At 40.2% G+C, this 9,574-nt stretch overlaps 1 long non-coding RNA gene across 1 annotated transcript; it reads right to left on the minus strand.

The window, feature by feature from the left end:
• Nucleotides 1–7,008: 7,008 nt before the first annotated feature.
• Nucleotides 7,009–8,614, minus strand: LOC119025904. Its single transcript, XR_005076960.1, has 2 exons — nucleotides 7,938–8,614; nucleotides 7,009–7,183 (listed from the first exon to the last, which is right to left on the minus strand). It is a non-coding gene; the product is annotated as an uncharacterized LOC119025904 (long non-coding RNA).
• Nucleotides 8,615–9,574: the final 960 nt, after the last annotated feature.

Consider the following 9,574-nt stretch of genomic DNA (forward strand, 5'->3'; position numbering starts at 1 on the left):
TGAGTATGTGGATAATTTATCACGCACACCCGAGTAATAATTACAGCTGCAATTACCTCATGTCTTCCGGTGAACTCGCTGATCCTCACATAATTTAATTCCAGCCAAGGTCTTAAAGCAACAAAATGTAACTTCCTGGAGAAAGACAATTGATTCCGTTAGCTCAGGGGGAGAGCCAGTGTCTCGTTATCAGAAGGTTGCAGGTTTGATTCCCCTGGTCTGCACTCAAACTGTCCTTGGGCATCCTGATGTGCTGGTTGGCACCTTGCATGTCAGCTACCACCATCAGTGTACAGTATGAATGAATTACTGTAAGTTGCTTTGGAGAAAATCTAAATGCCCTCAGTGTAAATGTAACATATTCTGACATTTCGAGTTCCAGCTCAGGTTGGATGCCAATCCAAAGTGTTGTATTTGATGACAGTGTTCACCTCATTCCCCAGGAAGTAGCATTTTGCTACTTTTAATTGCTTTTAATCCTGGTGAAGTGCTACTTGTCTTGTCTTAGATGTGGTTTTGTTAATCTGATATATAAACTGACACTGTCATTAAATATAGGCCTATTTGAGATCCAGTACTTACCTGCGAGGCAGCTAAATTTGCAAGATCATGTGATCATGTGGTCTTGCGAATCAGTCTTGCTTCCAGACTTAACCCTGAAACACCCCTTTTTGTAAAATTACAGTATTATCTTTAGCCATCCTAAAAACAATCTGTTATATTGTATCTTATTTTTTACCACATGTACATAGTCATTGGGCCCTATTGATCAGTCTCACTCATCAGTCTCAATGATATTGGATAGTACATTTGTTTATAAGTCTGGCCTAATGGTCATGAACTCACACAACCTCTCAAGATTACCTTCGAACAACATCTCTGTTTCACTGGACTGGATTCATCAGATTCAAGTAAGTAAAATGTCTTTTACATTTTTGCTGTTATTACAATGTCTAAAACATGTACATTTGTAATTATTGTGGAAAAGAGTCATCAAATTTCATTTAGAGCTTGTTATATATGTGTTGTGATTCTACAACACTTGGTGAGTGTGGTAGTCAAAATAGCAGGCTTGTTGCAGTGGGCACAAACAAGTTGTATTCCCTCCACTACACCAGTGCCTGAGAGTATTTTCTTTATACATGGAAAGTATACATACTACCCTTGTGTTGTGTTCTGGTCAAATTTGACAGATTTAAAAGTTTTATCTCTAAAAACTACTTACTTTGATCAGACTGACCTAAAATGACTTTGTCCACAAAGAGGACGTCAACAGTCAGTTCAGTTCTGGGAAAGGTGAAAACGTTCCTGAGTGTGAGGTGTGAGTGTAAGTGGGGGTATGCATGTTTTGCTTTTAGCATGATAATTAGAGAGCATAACAAGCTGTACTGTCATGTCAAGGCAGTATTGTGTGGCTAAATGGCTGGTGATTGGGATGCATATTTCATTTAGCATGATAAGTAGAGAACATAGGCTAAGCCACTTACATTTACAGTTAGGGCATTTAGCAGATGCTTTTGTCCAAAGCGATTTACAATGAGCAGACAGTACTGTCTGGCTGGAAAACATTTCTGATGAAGCTTGCTTTCACACTTCCAGAAGGTCAGAACTACAAAATTTATGCAGACAGCTACTTCCCCTGTGTTCCATTATTAGAGAAGCTCCTTGATAGGGGAATTCATCACGTAGGAACATCCTTTGCTGGACCTGAACCCGTGCAAAAGATTCAAGACTGGGACAAAGCCATCTGAACCCACATTGAAGTTGAGAGGCCATACATTGTTGGTGCCTACAACAAGTGCATGGGAGATGTGGATTTGTTGGACTCATTTACAGCCAAATATAAGTTCCCCATCAAATCCCGTCGCAGTACATCTCCTGGCACACCATCTTCCTCGCTGTGGTCATGCCTGGCTCCTCGACAAACAGGAATGAAAAGCTCTCAAGATGTCTAGCAAAGAGACAATGAACAGGACACAGTTTCAGGCAATAAATGACTTCATAAAATTCTGACTATTGTGTGATTATTACACCATTTCTTTAAAAACATACATATTTGTTTCTTTTAACTCTTTAATTTCTGCATCAGAGGCCTCCTACAACAACATCGGAAAGGTAAAAAATGTTTTGCGTGGGTTCTGTATTTTGGTCTTACAGGGTTAAAGCTATGACAAAAACACCATGTACTCACCATTTTCAGCCATTTATCATTGATATGAGCGAAGTCCTTCAGTGATTTAATGCGTATAGGAAAAAAAACTGCAGAGTAAATGAAACTAAGATGGTGTGGGACAATCAAAAGATCTCAAGGGCACTTCTCAATTTCAATGAGGTCACATTTGTGATGGACTAATGTAGCTCAGGATCAGGATCACCTTCACAGTTTATAAGAGCAGCCTTGAGGGAAAAAGCCAGCCGGAGTCAGCCGCTCTGTGGGCTTCAGGGAGGCCTGTGTGGGCCGCCGGCAGAAAGGGTGCCCTTCATTTCTAGACAGCGTGCCCTTTTTAAAATACAATCATAGATAGAGAGCGAGTGGCAGCCTTACTTTTGTCTGTCCCCATTGCTACATTCGCTCAGAAACACGGCCTGAAGGCAAAGGTGTTGTTTCAGCGAAAGCCAAGGTATAGCAATGTGATGATACATCGTAGGAGTACTCAGTGGTGCTGGAATCTAAAAAAATTTGACAATGCCCAATATCTGTGTGTAATGTATGACTTAGAGCAGGGTAAATGCCTTTCAGCCTAACTATTCTGGTGCATATTTCAGCACCATGGACAGAGAGTTTAGGTCTCATTATCATTAGTCTTGTGTTTAAACTTCAAGAAGAATAAAGAATCTCCAATTTAACCACGGGAGTTAACAACATAGCTGAAGTAGTAAGTGTGTGTTTTGAATTCATTTATTACCAGAAAAGGCGCCTACACTTGACACAGTTATAAATAGCCTTGTTTCCTCCCTTTCTCACAAGTTGGAGTAAAAGATTTCAGACTTTTTTGTGCCCACACAATAATTGATTGTCTCAGATTTTGGGCAGAAATCTGTTAAATATCTGTGTTAATGAGCCATGATGATCCATTAACCTGATGTGTGTGGAACATCAAGGTGCTGACTCAACTTCAGAATGAGCACACTGGCAATCTGGTAAGCCAGGAAAGATCCTGGTTGGCCGCCGCATTGTTACGCCAGTCAGACTCTTTCGTTCACATTGGCTTGGCTGTCCTCTTCACCGGCCTTCCCTCCTGCCAATTATGTGTACAATCAATCAACGGGGTGAAAAGTTCCAAATGTGTCAACCTTTACAGGAATACAGTTGGTTTTGAGTTACAAACTATTTTCTATCCATTTATATTTGGCCTTGAGCTATGGGAATGTCCAAAATGGCTCTTTCACAAACAAAAAAACGATCTCAAGGCTTAGGCTATCCACCTTTTTTTTTTTTTTACTTTAGTTGATTTCTTCACAGAAGTTACAAAGGAAGGCATGCTGGTAAAAGTAGTTGACCAGTGGCCTTGCTTGCCCCCTTCTGTGTTAAAAATCTAGAGACGCGCATCAACAACGGCAAGATCAGATGAAAATGTCAAAAAGTAAAAGAGGAGCTGAAAAGCTTAGAGGGAAAAGAAAGCGGGCATTAGAGGCTTAGGCTTCCGAGTACAGCGAAATCCACCCGCTGTTTGGCCATTATGAGCATCAAGTGACAAGCAGTGTGGAAATGGAGGAGCACACACAAGCGGAAAAATCAACATTTAATTCATTTTCGGCAATTCCGGTTATGTGTTTGGTTAAAATGTGCTTGAGCTTACACAACGACACCACTGAAAGTCAGTTTGGTGTTAGCCTACTATTTAATGCATAGAGATGAGTTTCCTCTTCGGTGCCAAAGGAAATGTGTCCTGGAACACTGTTCCAAATGTCTAGAATCACATGACAGTATTTGATTAGCAACCAGCAAGTGTTGCAATGCTGAAGCCTGTATGCTATGATATGTCCTTCCGAGTCTGTAAGTCTATGTATTTAATCTGACTGAGCATTGACAAATCAAAATCATGCAATGGTCTCATTGAAAAATTGTGCAGGATTGACTGAATGGCCCTGTTTACACTCATGTTTTACACTCACTTCATGTAAACATAACATAAACAAAAATACAGTAATGATGATAAATTGTGGTTCTACATTAAACGATATATGTCATAGATCTATATTGACTGCCTCTTTAGTCTGATCATGACAGGATGGCATTAATGTATTTATTTTAGGACGTCTTTAGGATTAATGGGATCTTTTCAGGACAAAGTAACTCAAAGATGTGTTAAATCATGATTTAGTCACTACGAGAGGACACTGTTTGATCATTTTCAGGGCAGATATTCTGACAATAATATCAAAGCAGTGCAATTTCTAATGTTAAAGAAGGCTGCATTCCAGTTAGATGGGGTCGTTCCAGGCCTCTGCTATTGTGCATGCTCACTGTCTGTGAAGTGGGACAATTAATAGAAGTAAATGGAGCCATTGTTAATGTTATGGGTTGCATCTGTGCTTCTCCTGCTTTGACAAGTCAAAATGGGTGCCGTGACACATTTGGGAGAACAATTAAATATGCAGTTGCGTGAATGTGTGCAAGACGGCGAGTATCAATATTTTGCTACTGACATACATATACTCTTCTAGAACCTAAGCTTGTGTTAATTTAATTCATCCAGGCAGCTTTATGTTCTTTATGTTTGCACTTGCAAATTACAGCTCCATGCTGTGATTGTGAAAATGTCAGTTAAATTGCCCTTTGCTGTGTAGATTCATAAAACAAGTAAATGCAACAAATGTGTTGGTCTTGGATTCTGAATAATGCGTTTCAGTACATTAACAGTGTCAGCACATTGACCATTCATCATCTTGATTGTGTCTTTTGGTTTGTTTGAACTATTTAGTATTTTGCCTGAGACTGAATAGGTTTGTAAATATGTACATACTCGATATACTTAATGAAAACCGTTTATGACTTGTTTAAGACAGTTTATGATTGCGATTATGATTTTCCACAAAGCTCCACAGCTGAATAAGTTACGGTAATTACATTGCTCCACGTTCCATAAAATGACAGCACATATATAATGACTAATTTGTCAATCTGACAGGTTTTCCAATGACAGAAGATCTCAGACAGGCAGAGAGATTTTAGGACATTTTTCAGGGACAAAGCATTCTGGTGTTGAAATGTTCTCTCTAATTAAATCGCACACTGATTTATGTTGTACAGGATGTTGTCACACACAGGTCTGTACTGACATTGGAAAGGAGGGAGATGTGTGGTCTGAGGTGGGGCTGTATGAGGCATTTATCTCTCGTCAGTGCAGTAGATGACTGCCAGTTCTCCCCCATCAAAACTAGTAGTAGAGCATTGTACTAATAAACGGAATGACAAGACGACATATTTTAGCCACCTGCAAGAAGACACACCTAAAAATGTATATATCTGTTTTAGTGTGAGCTACATTTAGATTTTTTGGTGCTTAACATTGTTATCAGACAGCCGCTGAAAGTTCGACCCTAACGGCTGATCTGTGGCTGATGCAGACAGGCAACGTAAAGCACCGAAAAATTTTCAAAATATAGCGTACACTTAAACGGATACAGATTTTTTAGGTGGCTAGAATACATCTTCCTGTCAGTTCAGCAGTACATTGCTCTGCTTCCCTATCGGTGCTACGAGCTGACGGTCATCTACTGCAGGTAACACACTGACTGGAGATAAATACCTCATAAAACCCCACACCAGAAGACCAGAATTATCACTTTAAACTAACAGAGGCATGTGTATCAGTAACATCAGTGGTGTAGGTGAGTGCAGGAGTACAGAAGCATGAGCCTGTACTGCTGGTGCAGCAACACAAGCCAAACACCAACCAAAACCAAACGGGTGTCTCAATTAGGAGAAAAACCAGCAGATGCTCTCCAGGAGGGTTTCTGAACAGGGACCGGTGAACCAGTGCTGCTGATGAGCCCAGATGTTGCCATTTTCCAGATGACCCACTGCTATGCCCACCTCCAGTACCTGGACGGACAGAACCTCATTTGTTCGGGATGTGTTTTTCTCCCAAACATGTTAATTTATCTTGTCCATAGAAATATGTTATTATTTTCGATTTCAACTTATAACTGTTGGACACAACATGGACATTTGGACCGGAATGAGGCTTGTTCTGACTTGATCCCGACTTGCTCTGACGTCAGGCACACTTGGGCAACTACAATCTCACAAGACCAAGGCGGAAGTAGTTTTTAGAACCAGTTGGCACAGTTGATCACAGACTGGAGATGGATGGGAGGCTCCTGGCTCCTGTCTGAGCTAACAGCTCATTGGTTTAGATGTTGATTCAACAATAATATGATATCTTGAAACTGTGCTGGAAGGACTGACATTTTTCTGATTTTGATGTATTAATCTGTTAACAAAAAAAACATGTGGCTGATGTTTACTGTACCAAGGGCATACAATATATTTGTGGTCTATTGTATATTTACAATGGAATTTTTGAAGTATTTACAAAAACTTCTAGTCAGTGGGATGTGAGGACACCTAAAATAAAATCTGACTCATAAATACTGAGACCTACTCTCTGATATTGTGCTGAATTTATGAAAATGGAGGTATAACCATGAATGGATATCACATATTGCCCATGTAACATTTTAACAGGCTGCTGTGTCATAATTACCAACAACTGGAAACTGCCTTGCAAACTGATAACATTTTAAAAACATATCAAAATGAGATCTAACAGGATGTGAGTGTTTCGGTGACCTCCTGTATAGACCGAATGCTGCTTGAAAATTGAATGACTGGACAGAAGCATTTAGCTTATAGCCCACAGCTGGGCCAGTTCATCCCACATGAGCTTATTGGCTTTCAAACATGTTGTAATGTCACAAATCTGATGGCTCTTAAAATCATATTTTCAATGAGCACAGTAAATAAAAGTACAATTTCACAAATAAATGGGAACACATGTCAAACTCTGCACATATATAGTTTTTATACTTCTTTTCAACAAACCTTCGAGTATTACATCCAAACAGTACAACCAAATATGTTTGATGTCTCCTCAAGCATGCTGGTTATATTGTAGGTATTGATCCCAGTGTGAGGGTGATCAGCACATTAGGCAGGCCAATGAGTGGATGAGCCCTGGACAAAATGAAGCAGAGGAGCTGTTAGGAGGAGACAGAGGGAAATACATTAGTAGAATATTACAATGATACATCATTCTAGCTTGGTCTGAAAGTGTATTTTCAAAACAGATGAGACCTTGGTAAAGCTTCGGCATGAGTCACATCTACTGCACGGACTTTCCCGACAGAATTAGAACTTACAAATTGGCACATGAATAATGTTAATTGAATAAATCTAAAACATTACACTGTCCGTCCCTGTGCCAAAAACTCAGATTTAAAAAGATGGATAAAACAAAAACTTGCTTTGTTCATGTTGAATGGACTGGGGAGCTTTATACGGCACCCCGAGACACAAAAAGAGCATTATTATTAACTTGATCCAGTAATTCTTAACCAAGGTCAGTACAGTCAGGAAACATGTTGTTCCGACCTCTACTGACATCAGCCAGTGGGTTTCATGACGAGAAGCTATCTGGCTGATGGGGCCTGTTGTGCCTGAGGTCAGATTGACAGCTACTGTGACACAGTCCGACCTCCTCAGCAGGTCATCCAGGGTCTCGCAGTAACTCGCTCCAACTGCCTGCACATCATCCATACTTCTGACTAGAAGAGTGAACAGATGAACATTTTTTTTTCTTTTTTTTAGACTCCCACTCAAATTGTCAACAACAGTTATAAAGAGAGCGCATGCAGTTTTTCAAGGAATGGTAGCAACGACAATGAAAAGGCTACGGTTGGCACAATTTATCCTCTAAGAAAAGTATTACCTTGATAACAGCTGGCAACCTTCAATGGCTATACACCTCATACACATTGTCAATTTAAATGCTGGCATAGACACTTTGACGCCACCCACAGGTTTCTAAAAGGGACAAAATAAAGCTGGTAAAGACGGTTGGCACTGTCCGTGGCCATCTTGACAGGTCCTGACTCCACCTAAGTCACCACACATCAAAGATGGGCAACAAGGTGGCAGCCATCGTATTCTGTTTCTTTGTGCTGTCCTGCAATGACTTTTTTTTTCCCACAACTCCATTCTCTCCTCTGTTCAGTTCGTTTACTCCTCCTGAAGCTCTGGGCTCTGCTCGAGGCTGTCCCCTCCAGAGCTCGCCAGCTTAGCAGCTGTCTGCCGGTCACCAGGGTCACATATTAATCCAAAACACCGGCGTCTATCAAGGTTTAAAGGGAAAACAAAAAGGTGAACCCAAATGCAGACTCAGGGGAGGCAGGATCGAGCGAACAAAAGGTGAGCTGTATTTAACAATAGCTGAGAACAACAAAAACCAAGAGAACAGATGAGAATACCAAAAAAATTCTGAACTAAAACAGAGTACAACCAAAAAGCAAAGTTGAAATCAAAAATGCAAAATAAGAAAATCAAAATCCAAAACAGAGACTGGAGACGCATGAGACCCACGGAACTCGAGGGGGACATCACTCAAACACCAGCAACAAACTGACAGAGACTACGTGGGAAACCAAAGCTTAAATACACAGACACACTGATGAGGGAACGAGGAACAGGTGGGGAGAGAGGAGGGAGGAGGACACGTGAGATAATGAGGGAAAGACACAGAGGAGAGAGCATGAAGGAAACAATACTGACAGACAGACAGAGACAAACATGCAAGGATGAAAATGAAAAGACAGAGGGGAGAACATAGAGGAAAGAACACTGAAGAGACACAAAAAGGGGACAAAAATAAAACATAAGACACAAGATACAACACAAAGACATAGAATCATGAACCATGACAGCGTCTGTCTAAACCTAAACCTAACCAAGTAGTTTTGGTGCCTTCACTTAACCAAAGCTCAGTGTTTTCCCAACGCTAATAATGCTCCAGAAGTCACATTATATTGGATAGGAATTATTGCTAACTTGACAATGGAATCATTCATTTGCCAAACTGATGCTAGAGAGGCAGGAAGAGGCCACAGACAGACAAAAAATATCTGTTAGTCATAATGAGTTATTTTTTATTATTATTATTATTTACTTTTATCCTCTGAGATAATTATGGATGTAGAATTGAGTATGTTAGGCACATGTCCCAATCAATATCCAGTGAGTAATAAATTGTTCCCAGCAATAATTTGATACACAAACAGTTAACACATATCATTCTCTACTTGTACCGCCTCCCTAAACCAATATCACATGTGATAGGCTGGCTCATGAATGTGGGCTGGCTGTAGCCGCTAGCTACATCCTGGTTGAATTTATTTGCGTCAAAGCCGTTCAGTTCTCCGTGGGAAAATAACATCATCACAGTAACATACATTTGTGATTTTTGTGATTTTTGTCAGTGTCTTGAGTTTGGGGGTTTTGTCTTGGCTTTTAAAATATGAAACTCTTATCACCAGATCCAGACGATAAATACATTTCTGAAGCATTTCTGAA

Source organism: Acanthopagrus latus, chromosome 9, assembly GCF_904848185.1.
Source record: "Acanthopagrus latus isolate v.2019 chromosome 9, fAcaLat1.1, whole genome shotgun sequence".
Classification (NCBI taxonomy): Eukaryota; Metazoa; Chordata; class Actinopteri; order Spariformes; family Sparidae; genus Acanthopagrus; species Acanthopagrus latus.